The sequence below is a fragment of the Pristis pectinata genome, chromosome 11 (genome assembly GCF_009764475.1).
Source record: "Pristis pectinata isolate sPriPec2 chromosome 11, sPriPec2.1.pri, whole genome shotgun sequence".
Lineage (NCBI taxonomy): Eukaryota > Metazoa > Chordata > Chondrichthyes > Rhinopristiformes > Pristidae > Pristis > Pristis pectinata.
Window position 1 is genome coordinate 20,757,763 of NC_067415.1, and position 17,792 is coordinate 20,775,554.

At 43.7% G+C, this 17,792-nt stretch overlaps 1 non-coding gene across 1 annotated transcript; it reads left to right on the plus strand.

Moving 5' to 3' along the window:
* The first annotated feature begins 1,326 nt into the window (after window positions 1-1,326).
* Window positions 1,327-1,398, plus strand: trnae-uuc (transfer RNA glutamic acid (anticodon UUC)). Its single transcript has one exon. It is a non-coding gene; the product is annotated as a tRNA-Glu (tRNA).
* Window positions 1,399-17,792: the final 16,394 nt, after the last annotated feature.

The following is a 17,792-nucleotide window of genomic DNA, read 5'->3' on the forward strand; positions in this document are numbered from 1 at the left end:
AAACAGGATTGAGCCTTTGTTTAAGTTGATTTTACTAATGGAAATTGAATGGAAACCCTAATTTTATAAGGCAAACAACTGGGGACAATGGGCATTGAAATGTGACAAATGCAACACAGCTGAAAAAAGCCTTGAAAAACAGCATTGCCTTTTACACAACCCCCAGCTTATCTACCAGGAAGGTTATTACAGGAAGCCTTTTTTGATTTCCAGAAGTGTTCCCAGAATTGAATACTTTTTTTTCAGTACTATATCACTCTACATGTCCAACAGGCCAGTTTGAATTGATAGATCTAATGGGACAACTATATTAATGCATCTTACATAACACATAATATCACTGACGTATCTGTGTAATTTGTATCAGAAAAAGGACTGTGATCACTGAAATCAGGCAAATAACTGTGGAATAAAACTTGTTTTGTCTAATATTCATATAATACAAAGACTCATTCTTTGACCAAATTACTGCAACATAGCCAATTGAGTTTAAAGTGCATCATGAATTTGACGAGATTGCACTTTGTACTTCCTCAGCCCCTTTTCCTAATTAACAGAGAGTCACTTTAAAATATAATCACGACACAAAAAGGTTAAAATGCAACCCAACTACACTTTTCTTGGACTTTGCTGCATAATTCCAACTGTTTTTGAAGCAGAAGTCTAATCATTACCAAACAAAGAGCACTTATTTACTGTTGCTAAATATTAATTAAACTTGTGACAAAACAATACCTGTCCAGAGAGAGGATATCCTACTTTACTTGCAGTCTGCGAAATGCTGGATTCTTTTTACTGCACTATCTGTGAGACTGAAACAACTTATTCCATACATTGCTGCTTTAAGTATGGAATTTGGAGTTCTGCATGCTCATAAGCCCAATACTTCTTTTGCATCCCTAAATTTTTCAGAGTCTGCATTGCCAGAAATAGTTTCTGCACATCAACACAAGAACTTAAGAACACAGGAAATAGAAGCCTGCCTCTTTTGCCTGCTGCACCATTCAATAAAATCAGAACTGATCTTTTATCTCAGCACCATTTTTCTTCACTAATCCCATATCCTTTGTTTCCCCAAATAACTGAAAATCTACCAGTTCCTGTGTTGAATATAATAATGGGAGTGAAATACCACTAAATATCACCACAGGGATGTTGGAAAGCTAAGCAGTTGGATTTTCACCACATTTATGTGTCAAATGGCAAATTACAGTGGTAATGAATTGCAAAGTCTCATTGATCCCCAGAGTATAGTTATATTCCAATAATGATGTATTATGCTTTTTGTACATTTATGGGCCTCTGCTTTTTGTTTTTACTTGTCCCTCCCATATGGTCTAGTGGTTAGAATTCCTGGTTTTCACCCAGGCGGCCCGGGTTCGACTCCTGGTATGGGAAGCAGCTCTTTGGGTGCGGCACAGTAGTGTAGAGGTTAGCGCGACGCTATTACAGAGACAGTGATTGGGGTCCGATTCCCGTCGCTGTCTGTAAGGAGTTTGTACGTTCTCCCATGTTTGCGTGGGTTTCCTCTGGGTGCTCCGGTTTCCTCCCACATTCTAAAGACGTACGGGTAGGTTAATATGGGGGTTTAAAATGGGTGGCATGGACTCATTGGGCCGGAAGGGCCTGTTACCACGCTGTAAATAAAACTTAAAACTTAAAAAACTTAAACTTGTCAATTTTAAAGTTAAAAGACAAAAGGAGAAAGAGAGCCCTTCAGCATCATAGATGTCAAATCTTCATTCAAAAATCATTTCTACTGTAAGAAACTCACGAGCAGAGAAATTCAGCTTTCCATATATGTGCTTTGAATATGAACTAAGTGAGAATTCTGGTTCCATGTCCCAGTGCAATATTGTCACAAATTAGGCCACACTGCAACTTGACCTGCTGCACCCCCTACTGACTGATGCTTGGAGCAATACCACCCTTAGTCATCATGGAGTAGTCCACATACATTCTCGTAAAGACTGTGGACACTTAAATCATCCAGGGACGGACTGAGGACGGAGCCAAACAATTAAGTCAGTTAAAATCAAAACCTTAACAGATCTGAATCTATTTCACATCCAACAATGCGGTTGTACAGGACATTGCTGAGGTCGCACTTGGAGTATTATGTTCAGTCTTGGTTGCCCTGCTACAGGAAAGAAGTTATTAAACTGGAAAGAGTGCAGAAAAGATTTACAAGCATGTTGCCAGCACTTGAGGGACTGAGTTTTAGGGAGAGGCTGGACAGCTCAGACTTTATTCCTTGGTGTGTAGGAGACCTTATAGAGGTGTATAAAATCATGTGAGGCATAGATAGGGTGAATGCATTCGGTATTTTTCCCAGGGTTGGGAAATCAAGAATTAGAAGGCGTATGTTTAAGGTGAGAGGGGAAAGATTTAATAAGAACTTGAGGAGCAACTTTTTTACACAAAAGGTGGTATCTATGTAGAACAAGTTGCCAGAGAAAATGGTGAGGCAGGTACAATAACAACATTTAAAAGAGAGTTGGACAGGTACATGAATTGGAAAGGTTTAGAAGGTTATGGGCCAAACACTGGCAAATGGAACTAGCTTGGATGGGGCATCTTGGTCAGCATGGACCAGTTGGGTTGAAGGGCCTGTTTCTGTGCTGTATAACTCTATGACTCTATGACACAAGCAGCTTTTCTCTAGCTTAAATAAACATACCATAAGAAATACGAGCAGGAGTAGGCCATTCAAATCCTTGAACCTGCTCTGCCATTCAGTAAGATCATGGCTGATCTGATCTGGTCTTTGGCCTAAACTCAACTTTCCTGCACAATTCCACAAAGTCATAAAATCTCTCTTAAAATAATGACTCAGCATCTACCAATCCCCTGGGGGAGAGAACATCAAAGAATCACAACCCTTGGAAAGGAAATTCCTCCTCAACTCAGTCTTCAGTGGATAATCCCTTTTCCAGAGATTAAGTCCACTAATTCTACACTCCCCACCAGGGAAAATATCCTCATAGCAATTTCCCTGTTGAATTCCCTTTGAATCTTGGATTATTTAATTAGATTTCCTTTGAAGGAGTGGGGGAGATCATACAGCCGTCTTTTCTCTGTGTACTTAACAAAGGGGAAGTTCAAAATTTTTTATACTTCAAATATAAATTTTATTCATAATAAAAAATATATACAAGTACAAATGAAAAAACATAGTACATGGCTCTTTACATTGGTAATGTTCAGTCTACAGATTCAGTGCTGCTGGTTCTATACGTCAGTAGTGTTAGCACATTTCTATGTACATAACACCATTGCCACTCATGTGGCCCCATGGGGCGATACAAACTTCAGTTGTTTGATGGGTTTCCACACCACATCCAGCCCATCAATGTCCAGTGGCCGAAGAACCTTAGACTGCAGTCCTTCCACACAAAGCCTTTGCACCAAGCTTCAGTGTGTTCCTTAGCACATACTCCTGCAGCCTGGAATGTGCCAGTCCGCAGCAATCACTTACAGGCATCTCATTGTACTGGAAGACCAACAAGGATAAGTTCAAATTTTTTTTATTCCAAAATAAACCTTATTCATCATAAAAAACAAACTATATACAACAATAAAACCATGCAAACCTTTACGTTCGTGTACGGATCAATCATTAATGTTACCTTTTCATATAAGTTCAAATCAATTTGCCACGAAGTAGATGCATATTTTAATATAGAACATTTGTGCCCAGGCCTTTTCACTCTGCATCCCAAGTGTAGCCCTTTGTATTGAGGGTGAGAGTGATGCTGGTAAAGTCACATTACAGCTCATCACTAGTTGCCCTGAGAAATTGGGTGTTTGTCTTCTTCTTGAATTAGTACAATCCCAGCAGTAAACATATTCTTCTAATTTCACTTTAAGATTATGCAGACAATCAGGATGACATTGTACAGCAGGATTAAACTCATTATGACACTGAAAGGAAGGATACAACACAGTACCCTAGTTCACAGAGAGAATTTTCAGTCTTAGATCCCCACTGTAGGAAGGTTTAAATTGGTTCTTAGTACAAGGAAAAAGGTCTCAAAGAAAAATCAACAGTAGCTACTCCCATTGAACTAATTACAAAATAAACCTAGATTAAAGGTGTTGAAGTTGGCAAACTTGAAAGGAAACTATAAAAACAAATTTAAAAGCCTGGGTATTCAAATCATTGATAGAAGTTTGCAATTAAAGGACTTGACCTTTTGGCTTTGAATGCTGAATATAATGAAATGGTCTAATAAAGAAATAGTCTGATTATTTTGAAGAACAAAAGATGATTGCAAATATAAATTAGGGAATCTTAATAGCTCTTTGTACAAAACATGGAATAGGCTGTAGGATATGAGCTTCATTCAGTGGAACTTTTGTATTCCCTACAATAGATTTTCATGCTGCAGATAAACCCTTCCTGCAGACTTCAAACATAATGTTGGCAAGAGTGACAGGAAAGGCTGGACCCAGAATTGGCAAACTCCAGTTTAACACAACAGATTCTGGTTGCTTTGGCTGTTGAAGGTAGCTACTGAGAACTCTAAGAAAAACACAGTAAAGAAAAGGATGGAGATTCTCTACACCCAAAGTTTGTTGTATTTCCAGTCTTAAAGAGAAACAGTGTGGATTGTACCTGAGCACCAGCAAATCCTATATAAAAGGGAGCAATTAGTGGCACATCTCAGCTGCATTACAAGATCCTGCGGGGGCATGACAGAGCAGATGTTGAGATGTTTCCACTTGTGGGGAAATCTTGAACAAAAGGACAAAATTACAAGATTAGAGGGGGTCATTTAAAGCTACAGTGCATCGGAAGTTCTTGTCACAGAGGGTGGCGAGTCTTTGGAATTCTCTACCCCAGAGGGTAGTTGAGTCTGGATCATCAGGGGTACTTAAAGTGAAATGGGTGAATTTTTGAAAGATCAGGGAACTGAGGACTATTGAGAACTTGTACAAAAGGTGAGGACCGTGGCAGATCAGCCGTCATCATATTGAATGGCAGGACAGGCCAAAAGGGCTGAATGGCCCATTCCTGCTCCTATTTTCCTTTGTTCTTATGTTATCTCCAGGGCCATGAGGAAGCTGGTTGAGGAACCCACAATGTGGAGAACCGTTTTCAACTTACATGGTATGTAGCCCTCTAGATTCCTTAAGGGATTATTTACCTCGAAGGACAATAACCCAGTGAGTTTTGGCAAGATCCTGAGCAAGAGAATCAAAGCTCTGGCTTGTCGGGGAAGGACTAGCAATCAGCCTTTAATTTCAATGTGTAGATGGCCTGTTTCTGACCTGAACGTCTATTTATTTTTTGACAACACCAATGTGATGGGCAACACACTCTAACTTGTAAAGAGTTGGTGCTTCTTGTCATCCATGATGAAAACTCCTGATGAACAGACTCAGCACCGTTCATTTACATGGCCACCATGTCTAATGTATATAAACAATGGCTTCATACTTTCATTTTCATATTGAAATGGGAACTTAAAGATTTAATATGGCTTTTCCTTGTTTTTTCTCATTTCAGCTGGTTATAAATGTTTCTTTCTCATGGGTTTTGGATGTCACTGCCAGCATTCACTGCCCTTGCATTGAATGGCTTCCTGAACCATTTCAAGCACATTATTTGGACCTGAAGTCACACATAATCCAGAATTAGTCAGAACAGATTTCTTTTCTAAAGAAGAACCAGATGGGATTTTATAAAATTTGAGTTGCTTCAAATTCACTACTACTGACAATAGAATGTTAATTTCTGTTTAAATTAACAAATTGATTTAAAACTTCCTAGTTCCCATGATAGAGCTGAACTCTTATCACCCAATCATTCATTCAAAAACTCAGCCACTATGCTACTGCCACCCAGGCATGTGGTAATCTTATTTTCAGACCATTTTAATATGTTCCTCTCTGAGGCAGCAGAAATTTTAGCATAACTTGCTAAGTTGCTTGATTTTCAATTATATTTCCAGACCCAGTATGACTTCAACTCACTATCAAGACTAATGTGATGACGACATTATTAAATGGTTTGAATGATGGGATATGATTGCACCTTAATGTAGGCAATAAACCTTTCTGCTGGAATGTACACAGAGGATAAGGTTGTTAGACATTTGTTGCTGAAATAAAATCATTGAGTCATAGAGCCAAACGGCACAGAAAAAGACCCACTCTGACCCTCAAACCATTCATTTACAATAATCCTACAATAATCCCATTTTATTTTTCCCACATACAAACTCAGCACAGACAGCACTGGAGATCAGGATTGAACTGGATTGCTTGAGCTGCAAGACTGTGCCACTCCCAAAGTGTTGGTTCTGACAGAAATGAAATATTTGCAATTATCCCATTATTCATGTTCTCAGCACAAATTTCTGGTTGGTTTTAAAGGAACACCTCATATCGACTAAGCACCAATCAAGGCACGAGCTGGAGGTGGATCTGACTGAAATGAGAAAGGGACTATCCCATTCAAATAACCTTTAATTTTAAAAGTGCAGTCTAGTCATAATTGAAGTAACTTTAGTTCTGCTACCCAGGTTCTCAATCCTCTTTCTGCATTTACACCTTCTCAAATGACTCATGTTAGTAGCTTTTTTCTTTGATATAGCTAACTCTATAAACCATAAATGACAGAGAATTGAGACAGAGAATATGGAGGAAGAGGGGAAAGAATTCTGTTGAGAGACTTTACTTGGCCTTAGCTGAGCTGTAGTGTGCATGGAGCTGTGTATCTCTATAGCTACAATCTGTACAGGTACCACATGCTGAATGATAATTTTAAACATTTATCTTCCACTGCAATCAAAATGAATGTTTAATCTAATTTAGAAACTACAAGCTCCTTTTAATTCCCTAAAGAGAACTTTCTTCATTGCAAATATAGTTAGTTCAGTTATTATCAAATTAATTTGCAAATATACATCTACTGAGGAAATAAATCGATACTTTCTTCCCAAGGTCAGAAATGGCATAAGTTTCAATCAGAAGTGCTCTTAAATGATTGGTAGATAATTATAGACATGAAATGGTGAACTGCTCACTTGTCAAAATCAAAGGCCAACATATATCTCCATAATCTACATCAAAAATAAAAGGTAACACTCCCATGTTACACATATTTTATCTGATGTCAAGCATCGAGCATGAGATCTTACAACTCACAACTAACTTTTCTGACTTTAGTCACAATTCTTTTAATGTCAGAGTGATCAAAATGATAAAAGACTGGATGATGTGGTTATGAAAACTTGTATTTGTTAACCAGCCTCAAGGAAAAGGCCAATCAGGCAAGGTGGAAAAAAAGAATGAGCAAATAGACACTTTCATAGTTTGCAGTACTGCAAAGATGTCTTTCATTATACATTATTAATGTTTCATAATATAGTGCAGGGCTTTATAGGCTACATGAATCAAAGGCGACTGAAGAAATCCTTGATAAATAGCACCCACAGAAAGGAACTGCAAAAATGTCAGTACAGGGAATCCCAACTTAAAATCCATGGAAAAATACAAGCCCCTTTGTAGCCACACGCAACGCGCTACTCAAGGAACACATGGAGGCAGAGAGTACTGAACTCAAAATCCTTTACTGATTCTCCAAAGCGCGCAAAATCACCCTACCCATGGGCCCTTGTGACCCACGGGGTGGAAGCGATGTCCGACCGGAGGGTCTGCCCCAAGCGGATAGTTCAAAACGCACCACCGCTTATCTGCCTGCGGCTCCCAATGGCGGTTTGAGTCTCGCGTGTGCGGGCCGCCACACCTCCCCCCCCACCCAAGAAACGTCCATCGGGGAAGTGGAGCCCCCAGTCCGTGTGGCTTGCCTGGGTGGCCGGCCATGCCGGCATGGTGCTTGTACCCTCAATGTCCAAGTGCGCCGGTTTGAGGCAGTCCACTGTAAAAGTCTCTTCTCGGCCACCCACCTCCATGACACACGTGGATCCGTTGTGCTGGATCACCTTGAAGGGTCCTTCGTACGGCCGCTGTAGAGGTGACCTGTGCATGCCCCTGCGAATAAAAATGTACTCACAGTCTCAGAGGTCTTTAGGGGTGAAGGATGACATGGGACCATGCCTGGAGCTCGGGACCGGTGTCAGGGTCCCTACCTTGTCCTGCAGCCTCGTTAGCAACTGCTGCTGGAGTTTCTTCTGAACCTTGGGCCTCTGGTACGACCTCACCCGGAACCGTCTGAGGGGAACCGTAGACCAATTCTGCCGAGGAGGTGCCCAGGTCCTCCTTGGGGGCTGTGCGGATGCCCAGTAGGACCCAGGGAAGATCATCTGTCCAGCTGGGGCCCCTGAGACGCGCCATCAAGGCTGACTTGAGATGCCGGTGGAATCGCTCGACCAAACCATTGGACTGGGGATGGTACGCTGTGGTGTGATGCAGCTGGGTGCCCAGGAGCTGAGCCAGTGCTGTCCACAAGCCAGACGTGAACTGCACCCCTCTGTCTGAGGTGATGTCCGTTGGGAGGCCGAACCTGGTGATCCAGTTTGCAATGAGCGTCCTGGCGCAGGACTCAGTGGACGTATCTGCGAGCGGTACGGCTTCCGGTCATCTGGTGAACCTGTCTACCATGGTAAAGATATACCTGGTGCCCTGGGAGACTGGCAGGGGGCCGACGATGTCCACGTGGATGTGTTGGAACCTTCTGTGCGTCGGCTGGAACTGCTGGAGGGGAGCCTTCACGTGCCGCTGGACTTTGGCGGTCTGGCAGCGTACGCAGGTCCTGGCCCAGTGTCCGACCTGTTTGCGCAAACCGTGCCAGGCGAATCTGTCCCTGGACACCCGGATGGACAGGTGGACCAGGTCGTGCAGCATGTCGAACACCCAGCGCCTCCAGGCTGCTGGTACCACGGGTCGGGGTTTGCAGGTAGACACGTCACACAGGAGTCGATCCGCTGCCGGGCCGATGGGGACGTCCTCCAACTGGAGCCCCGAAACGGTGGTGCGGTAAGCCGGGACCTCGGTGTCCGACCATTGTGCTTCTGCCAGTGCTGGGTGGTCTAGTCCTGAGGACGATATGCCCACTGAGTGGAGGCAGGGGTGAGACAGTGTGTCGGCGATGACATTGTTCTTCCCTGCGATGCAGCAGACATCCGTGGTGAATTCTGAAATAAAGGACAGGTGCCTCTGCTGCCGAGCCGACCATGGGTCTGATACCTTGGCCAGTGCAAAGGTGAGGGGCTTGTGGTCCGTATACACGGTGAACTCCCTTCCCTTAAGGAAATATCGGAAATGTCGGACAGCCAGATAGACCGCTAGCAACTCTCTGTCAAAAGCGCTGTACTTCGCCTCTGGTGGCCGTAGGTGCCGGCAGAAGAAAGCGAGTGGTCGCCACTGGCCCTCAACGAGCTGCTCCAGGACTCCGCCGACTGCCGTGTCGGAAGTGTCGACTGTGAGTGCCGTGGGTACATCGACTCTTGGGTGCACTAGGAGGGCCGCCTTTGCCAGTGCCTCCTTGGCCTGCTCAAACGCCTCCATGGACTCTGCGTCCCATGCCACTTCTTTGGCCTTGCCGGCCATCAGGCTGAACAAGGGTCTCATGATGCATGCTGCCGCCGGCACGAACCGATGATAAAAGTTGACCATCCCTATGAACTCCTGCAGGCCCTTGACCGTGCTGGGCTTGGGAAACTGGTGGATGGCCTGGACCTTGTCCGGTAGGGGAACTGCGCCATGTTGGTTGACTCTGTGGCTCCGTCAGCCCAAACTGGCACTTCGCCAGATTGATTGCCAGTCCGTGGTTGCTTAGGCATTGGCAGAGCTGGCGTAAATGTGCCACGTGCTCTTGGCACGGACTGCTGGTCATCAGGATATCGTTCAAGTAAATGAAAACAACATCCAGGCTGCGTCCCACTGAGTCCATGAGCCTTTGGAAAGTTTGGGCTGCAGTCTTGAGACCGAAAGGCATCCTCAGGAATTTGAACAAGCTGAACGGGGTGATGAGGGCTGTCTTGGGCACGTCGTCGGGGTGCACTGGGATCTGATGCTATCCCCTGACCAGGTCAATTTTCGAGAAGATGGTCGCTCCGTGCAGGCTCGCCATGAAATCCTGGATGTGGGGTACCGGGTATCTGTTGGCGGTTGTGGCGTTGTTGAGCCTTCTGTAGTCTCCGCAGGGCCTCCATCCTCCTGCAGACTTGGGCACCATGTGCAGCGGGGATGCCCACGAGCTGTCTGAGCGGCATACGATTCCCATCTCTTCCATCTTATAGAACTCCTCCTTGGCGAGGTGGAGCTTGTCAGGTGGGAGCCTGCGAGCTCAGGCGTGCAGCGGCAGTCCTTGCATGGGGATGTGGTGCTGCACGCCGTGCTTGGGGTCGGCCGTGGAGAACTGTGGGGTGACTATGGAGGGGAATTCTGCCAACACCCTGGCGAATTCATTACCCGAGAGGGTCATGGAATCCAGGTGGAGGGCCGGTAGCTGGGCTTCTCCGAGCTGGAAAGTCTGGAACGTCTCGGCGTGGACAAAACGCCGGCCTTTTAGGTCAACCAGGAGGCAGCTGGCTCGTAGGAAATCTGCCCCTAGTAGTGGCTGTGACACCGCTGCCAACGTGAAAGTCCAAGTGAAACGGCTGGACCCGAAACGCAGAGGGATAGTTTGTGAGCCGAACGTCTGAATACTGGTGTCATTTGCAGCGGTGAGTTCAGGGCCTGGGACCGCGTTACGAGTGTCCATGTTTGAAGGGGGAAGTATGCTGATCTCGGCTCCGGTGTCTACCAGGAAGCCCCACCCAGAGTGTCGGTCCTAGAGGTACAGGAGGCTGTCCCGGTGGCCAGCCGTCGTAGCCATTAGTGACGGCTGGCCCTGGTGTTTCCCGGAAAAGCACATGGTGGATGGCAGCGGCGCGCGCCTGAACCCCATCTTTGGTGATAAAACCACCATCGTTCCGAACTTGCGTCCTTTTCCCTGTGGGTCTCAATGGCTTCGGTTGCGGGGCCTGGGCTTTGGGGCGTGCGCTCGTGGCTAGGCCAATGGAGGCCAAAGGACGTCTGCTTTAGCCGCGACCCTGAATGGGTTGCTGAAATCCTCACTTGTGAGGAGTAGGCGAATGTCCTCTGGTATTTGCTCGAGGAACAACTGCTCAAATAAGAGGCACGGCTTATGGCCGTCCATGAGCGCCAGCATATCATTCATGAGCCCGGATGGCGTGCAATCGCCTAGACCATCCATGTGTAGGAGTCGCGCGGCTTGTTCGTGGCGGGAGAGTCCGAAGGTACGGATCAGGAGTGCCTTAAGCTTAGTGTACCTGTCCTCCTTTGGTGGTTGGTGTAGGAAGTCGATGATCCGGCCTGCCGTGTCCTGGTTGAGCACGCTGACTACGTAGTAGTACCGTGTGGCATCGACTGTAATGTCTGATATTGAACTGGGCCTCAGCCTACTCGAACCAAACGTGGGGGTGAGTGGCCCAGAGGTTGGGAGCTTCAGAGAGACCGTGCTGTGCGAGTTGCTCGAACTCATGGCTGGTCACTGAGTCGCCGGCTCCAGATGCTGTCTGGAACATCGGGGTCACCAATGTAGCCGCGTGCGATGCGCTACTCAAGGAACACACGGAGGCAGAGAGTACTGAACTCAAAATCCTTTACTGATTCTCCAAAGCGCGCAAAATCACCCTACCCATGGGCCCCTGCGACCTGCGAGGTGGAACTGACATCCGACTGTCCCCGGAGGGTCCACCCCGAGCGGGTAGTTCAAAATGCGCTACCGTGTGTCTGCCCGCGGCTCCCGATGGTGGTTTGAGTCACACGTGTGCGGGCCGCCACGCTTTCATGTTTAAGGTTCCAATGCTAAAGAAACAATGTGATTGTGTGAAATTCAAAACTGATGATGAACAGCAGGAACTTAACGAATATAGAAAGAAAATGCTGTATCTTGTTGATAATTCTAAAGTCTTTCATTGGCATAAATACTAATATGCACCAGAATCAAATTAGAATCATAAGTTAGAATCAGAGAAAAGCAAAATGCTTCCAAATGCTTCCACTAATTAAACTACAAGGTAATATGATGGTTAGTGTTAACTTCTTAATTAGGATTGATTAAAAAAAACATGCATAACATTGTACTTTTTATTTAGTTGTCATTATACATTGCTTTCTGTACATTGGGTAAAATCAATGAAAATTTTGATGAGGGTGAGGTGTATCAATCTGTTGCCCACCAGATTAACTCTAAGAGTGGAGGATTAAGAGTTTTACCAACCTCTCCGCATCATGCATTGACCTGACATCCTTGCAGATGATGTTGCAGTCTGTTCCTTGTCTGCGCTTCCATGTTGATATTGTAGAAATGTAGGCGATAGGTCTAAGATCGCGAGTTTTTATTCACTGGCCTTCTGGTGTTGCACAGAGAAATAATCCTCCTATAAATGCCAAACATACAGGACTATTTGGGACATCTGTGGACCAGTTACCTTCAAGGGCTATAAGCAGGAAATAAGAATGAGCCCTGTGAATTGCTTGGTTATACCTTAAGTCTTTCAAGTTTTCAAAAGGTGGTAAAGATTAGGTAGACTTAGGTAGACCAATAGTCCTGCAAAACACGGATGTTATGACTGTTGAGCCTTAACATGATCTTAGCTCAGTTGCCCAATACCTTACACACAGCACATGAGGTTGGGTGAGGAAGAGATATGGAAAAGTGTGCAAGGAGCCCAAAATATTCAGGTCTGCACTAGTGCCTCTTGACAAAATAGGAACCTTTAAACCAGCTTTGCTACTGAGCAGAGAAAAGGAGCGATAATGAGGCAATGCAGCAGAATTGCTTTATTCAACAAAACTTCTTTAGAAGTCCCATTGTAGGCAGCCTTTCAAGAAGTATGGGGCCACTCAGGAGCTGAGGAACATTCTGGGTGCATGCAGCTAAAATGACAAATTTGTGCTGTGGACCTAGTTGTACACGAGAAAATATGTCACCTGGCATCAGGAAGGTTGCTACAGTAACTGTGCCCAGTGCATTTCTGCCAGGGTGCCTTGTAATAGATCTTATCAGTCCTTCACTGTAAATTTAGTAGAACATCACAGAGGAAGAATACATTCATTCAAGTACTTCCCAAATACTTAGTCTAGTCCATACTTCAGATGGTTCCTTTGCCACATCAATGTACACAACAGTGGGAACTATTATAATCTAGCTCTTGTTCAAGACAGAATTAATAGTTCTTTTAGTCTCAAGGAATTTAGATCAAAGGTAGAAAAATAAATTTGTAATGTAGATTAGTCATGTTTTGCAAACCTCTCCAATTTCTCCAATGTTCTCCAATTTTCTTGTAATGCCTTGCACAGTCAACCAAATCATCCTTCTCCAATATCTTGCAGCTATTGCCCTGCCAAATGGGACTGGTCTTAATTGGTTTAGCTCTGACCTGTCCAAGCATATCCAAAAAGTTATCCAAGATATCTTTGCTATAATTTCCTTGCAGAAACTTCACAACTAACACCTACGTGGAGAAGGATTTGGCACAGTTTATTTTCAAAATCAGTTGAATATCTTTACCTGCAATCCAGAGAACTAACTGCAAAATGGTTTTGAAGTATCATTTAAGAGTCATAAAGTCATAGATTCATACACTACAGAGACTGGCTCTTCAGTCCACTATGTCCACGCCAATCATGAAGTAGCCATCTTCACTTATCCCACTTTCCAGCGCTCACTTGGTAGGCCTCAAAGCCTTGGCAATTCAAGTGTTTGTCCAGATATTTAGTTAATGTTGTGAAAGTCTCTATCTCTACTCCTTCAGGCAATGCATTCCAGATTCCAACCAAAAATGTCTTCCTCAGATCACCTTTAAACCTCCTACCCCTTCCCTTAATCCTATGACTCTGGTGCCTCTGCTATGGGAAAAGTTTTTTTTACTAAAGATCCTCCCAGGGTTACGGAGGGTTCCTGTGAACTGTTCGTAACCTGAGCAGTTGGCACATCAGAAATGTGGCTGACCAGCAATATAATCAAATAAGAACCAAGCGTGTTCAATTCAACCATTCAGATTTCTCTGCAAGATGCAATGATATTGGCATGAACTACGTTCCCACCCGACAGAAGATGCCTGCAGCCATGCAGCAGCTGACAACTCCATTGCACCCATCTCCCAAATGCTTGTTCATATGTATGGGCTGTCCATAAGTCAGGTGTTTGCAACTTGGGGACAACCTGTACCTATCCCATCTATACATCTCATAATTTTGTATACTTTTGTCAGGTCTCCCTCCTCAGCTTCTTTTGCTCCAAACGAACACACTCTCTAGTGCGATCACATCCTTCCTGTAATGTGGTGACCAGAACTGCACACAATACTCTAGTTCTGGCCTAACCAATGTTTTATGAAGGTGACCCTTTTTGTTTGTTAAGAACAGGAAGGTTGTGGTAATTCCCAGTTCTACTATAATTCGACATCTTTGGCCAATGAGATTTGCTGCCACTGTGTTCGAACAGTTCACTGTAGCCAGGAATAATGAAGAAAAACCCAGCATAGATTTTCTCTAAAAATATAAACCGAAGGGTGTAACAGTGTAATATTTTTCCTATTTTAATGCTATTTGAGGTGTGGTTTATAATTTTTGGCATAATATCCTTGTTTGCTAGTTAATGATCCTGACAATATAGTACCAGCTATCAATTTTCAATGTTGTTTTTAATAGGTCATTTAGTAGTTTGACCATCTTGGCTCAGTGGTTGCATGCTCCCTCTGTGTTGAAAGGCTATGGCTTCTGCCTCATTCTATGGCTCCATGTGCGTAATCATGGATACACATTGTTATTCCATGGAGGAGCTCCTGCATTGTTGGTTGTTTGTTGGTCGATATGTTATACTGAGGCTCTTCTTCTCAAAAGTAAGGGGGAGCACTATTTAATACTTATCATACACCAACACCACTAGAGAAAGATTATCTGGTCATTTCCCTCCTGGCTGTTTGTGAAGACTTGCTTTGTTCAAAATGCTGTGGCATTTTCCTACATAAAAGCAATGAATGCACATCAAAAATAATCCATTAGCTGTGAAACACTATGGGACATCCTGAGGATATGGAAGGTGCAACAGAAAAAAAAACGTCTTTCTACATAATAATCATTTTACTCCATGGACACCTTAGTGTAATTTGTCTTTCTCTGTTTATAACTAAGATATCACTGTTTGGATCCAACAGATGCAGATAATTTATATTCTGTGCTTTCATTATTTCCCTAACCTTTTTGGGTCTCAGTTATCATTGTTATTTGCCAATGTCAGAACTGACTTCCAATAGACCAGATATCCTTAGCTCTCGGGATAGGACTAGTTGTTCTGGACCGAAGCCTCATTAACTGTTCTCGCGTGGTTTCAGTCTGCACTTGAGTATTTTTCCTCACCACTGAGAGCTGTTCCCCTTCAATACAAACAATAAGTACCAGCTGTCCAAGTGAGTTGCTTTCAGACCCAGAACAAAAGCCTTTGGTTCTTTCTTGCTCTCCCAGCTTCAAGCTGATGTCGTTACCAGCCATTGACCATTAGTCAGGTTTAAAAGAAAATGCAGCAATTTTTAAATTCATTTTCAGGACCTGGGCAGTACCAGAAAGGGCAGCATTTATTGCCCATCCCTAATTGCCCTTGAGATGGTGGCTGTCCTCCTGGTTTTTGCATAGGGAACTTGAGGATTTAAATCCAGATGATATACTTCCAGATCAGGATGGTGTGTAATAAGTGGCAGTGTCCCCAAGGCCTGCTGCCCTTGTTTTCCTGATGGTTCAGATCACAGATTTGGGAAATGCTGTCTGAGTAGCTTTGGTGAGTAGATGGTACACACTGCAGCCATTCTGCGATGATGGTGCAGGGAATTAAAACTTTGGAAGTTGATAGGGTATCGATCAAGTGGGCTACTTTATCGTGGATGGTGTTGAGCTTCTTGAGATTGATGATGCATTCATCCAGGTAAGTGGAGAGTATTCCATCATGCTTTTGACGTGCCTTGCAGATAGCCTGAGGTGTCAGGAGGGGAGTCACCAAACCTTTGACCTGCTCCTATTGCTATAATTTTTATGTAGTGTATGATTTTATGGTCAATTGAGTTTCTGGTTACTGCCATCCCTCCGCCCCCAAGCTATTGATGGTTGAGGGTCTACGCAATGGTAACACCATTGTTCTGGCCGAGGTAAACTGGGATCAAAAATTGACAGGAAGAACTGTAGCAGAATAATGGCTGCCTGTAAGGAAGGTTCAAGTCCAGTGGAGGCACATTCTTCTAAGAGCAAATGAAGAGCTAACAAATCCAGAGCTCCATGGATAATGAAAGAAATACAAAGGAAGCTAAGGTCAAACAAAAAAGGCAGCTTATGACAACTGTGGAATTGTAAGTACCAGCAAGAACCAAGCTAATTACAGTGGAAGTGAAACTGAAATAAGAGAGTCAAAGGAAATGTGTGAGAAATGATTAGCTGCCAACATAAATTGGAATAATAGGCACATAACTATTAAAAAATAGTCCGTGAAGGAGTGGGGCCTATTAAGGACAAAAATAGGAACTTGCACATCGATACTGAGGCATCGTGTTAAGATACTGAATGAGTATTTTGCATCTACCTTCACTGGGAAGAGGGTGCTTTAAAACTAATAGTTTTAGTTTTAGTTGATAGTTGAGACATTAGACGTGTTAAAAACTGACAATGTAATAACACGGAAGTTGGCTGAACTTAAAGTGGGTAAATGACCACAACCAGATGAGATGCATCCTTGGATTTTGAGCGAAGTATGGGAGAAAATCACAGAAGGTCAGCACATAATTTTTCCATTCACTTTGGATATGGGGGTGGTGCAAGAGGACTGGAGAATGGCTGAAAATCAAAATGTGCAGATGCTAGAAATCTGAAATAAAAACAGAAAATGCTGGAAACACTCGGCAGGTCAGGCCGCATCTGTGGAGAGAAGAACATTGTTAACATTTTAGGTTGAAGACCATTCATCAGGATTGGGTAAGACACTAGGAAATTGGAGAGAGGTTAATGTTTTGTCCTTGGTCACAAAAAGAGAACAGGGGTAAAGACTATCAACTACAAGTCAATCACTTTAACTTTAGTCATGGGAAAGCTTTTCAAAACATTGATCCAAGACAGGATTAATAGTCACCTGGAAGAAAATGTGTTAGTTTAGGCAAAGCAGTATAGATTTGTTAAGGATAAATCATACTTGATAGAATATTTTGAAGAGGTGACAACTGGGGTTGAGGAGGGTAATGCACTTGATGCGGTATAGATGAACATCCAGATAGCTTTTTATAAAGTGCCACAGAACAGCTTGTCAGCAAAGCACAAAAGGGACAATGTTGGCTAAGTAACAGGCAACAAAAGGTCATGGTTAACACTTGATTTTTTTTTGTTCTGTTGAAGGGCTTTTGACCTGAAACGTTAGCTCTGTTTTTCTTCCCACAGATGCTGCCTGACCTCCTGAGTATTTCCTTCATTTTCTGTTCTTAATTCAGATTTCCAGCATCTGCAGTTTTTGTATTTTTTTTATTTTCACTTACTTGTTTTTTTGGACTGAGGAAGGTGAATTGTGATGTTCCCCAGGGATCTGTGTTAGTCTATTGCTTTTTTTTTCCATATTAAGGACCTAGACTTGGGGATGAAAGTCATAGTTTCTAAACTTGCAGATGACCACAATATTTGGTAGTATTCTGAACTGTGAGGTGGATGATGATAAATTGCAGCAGGATGTGACAAGCTGATAAAATGAGTAGACACAGGGCAGATGAAGTGTACTGCACAGAAGTGTGAGCTGAAGCATTATGGTAGGAAGAATGAGGAGAGGTAACATAGACTGAAGGATA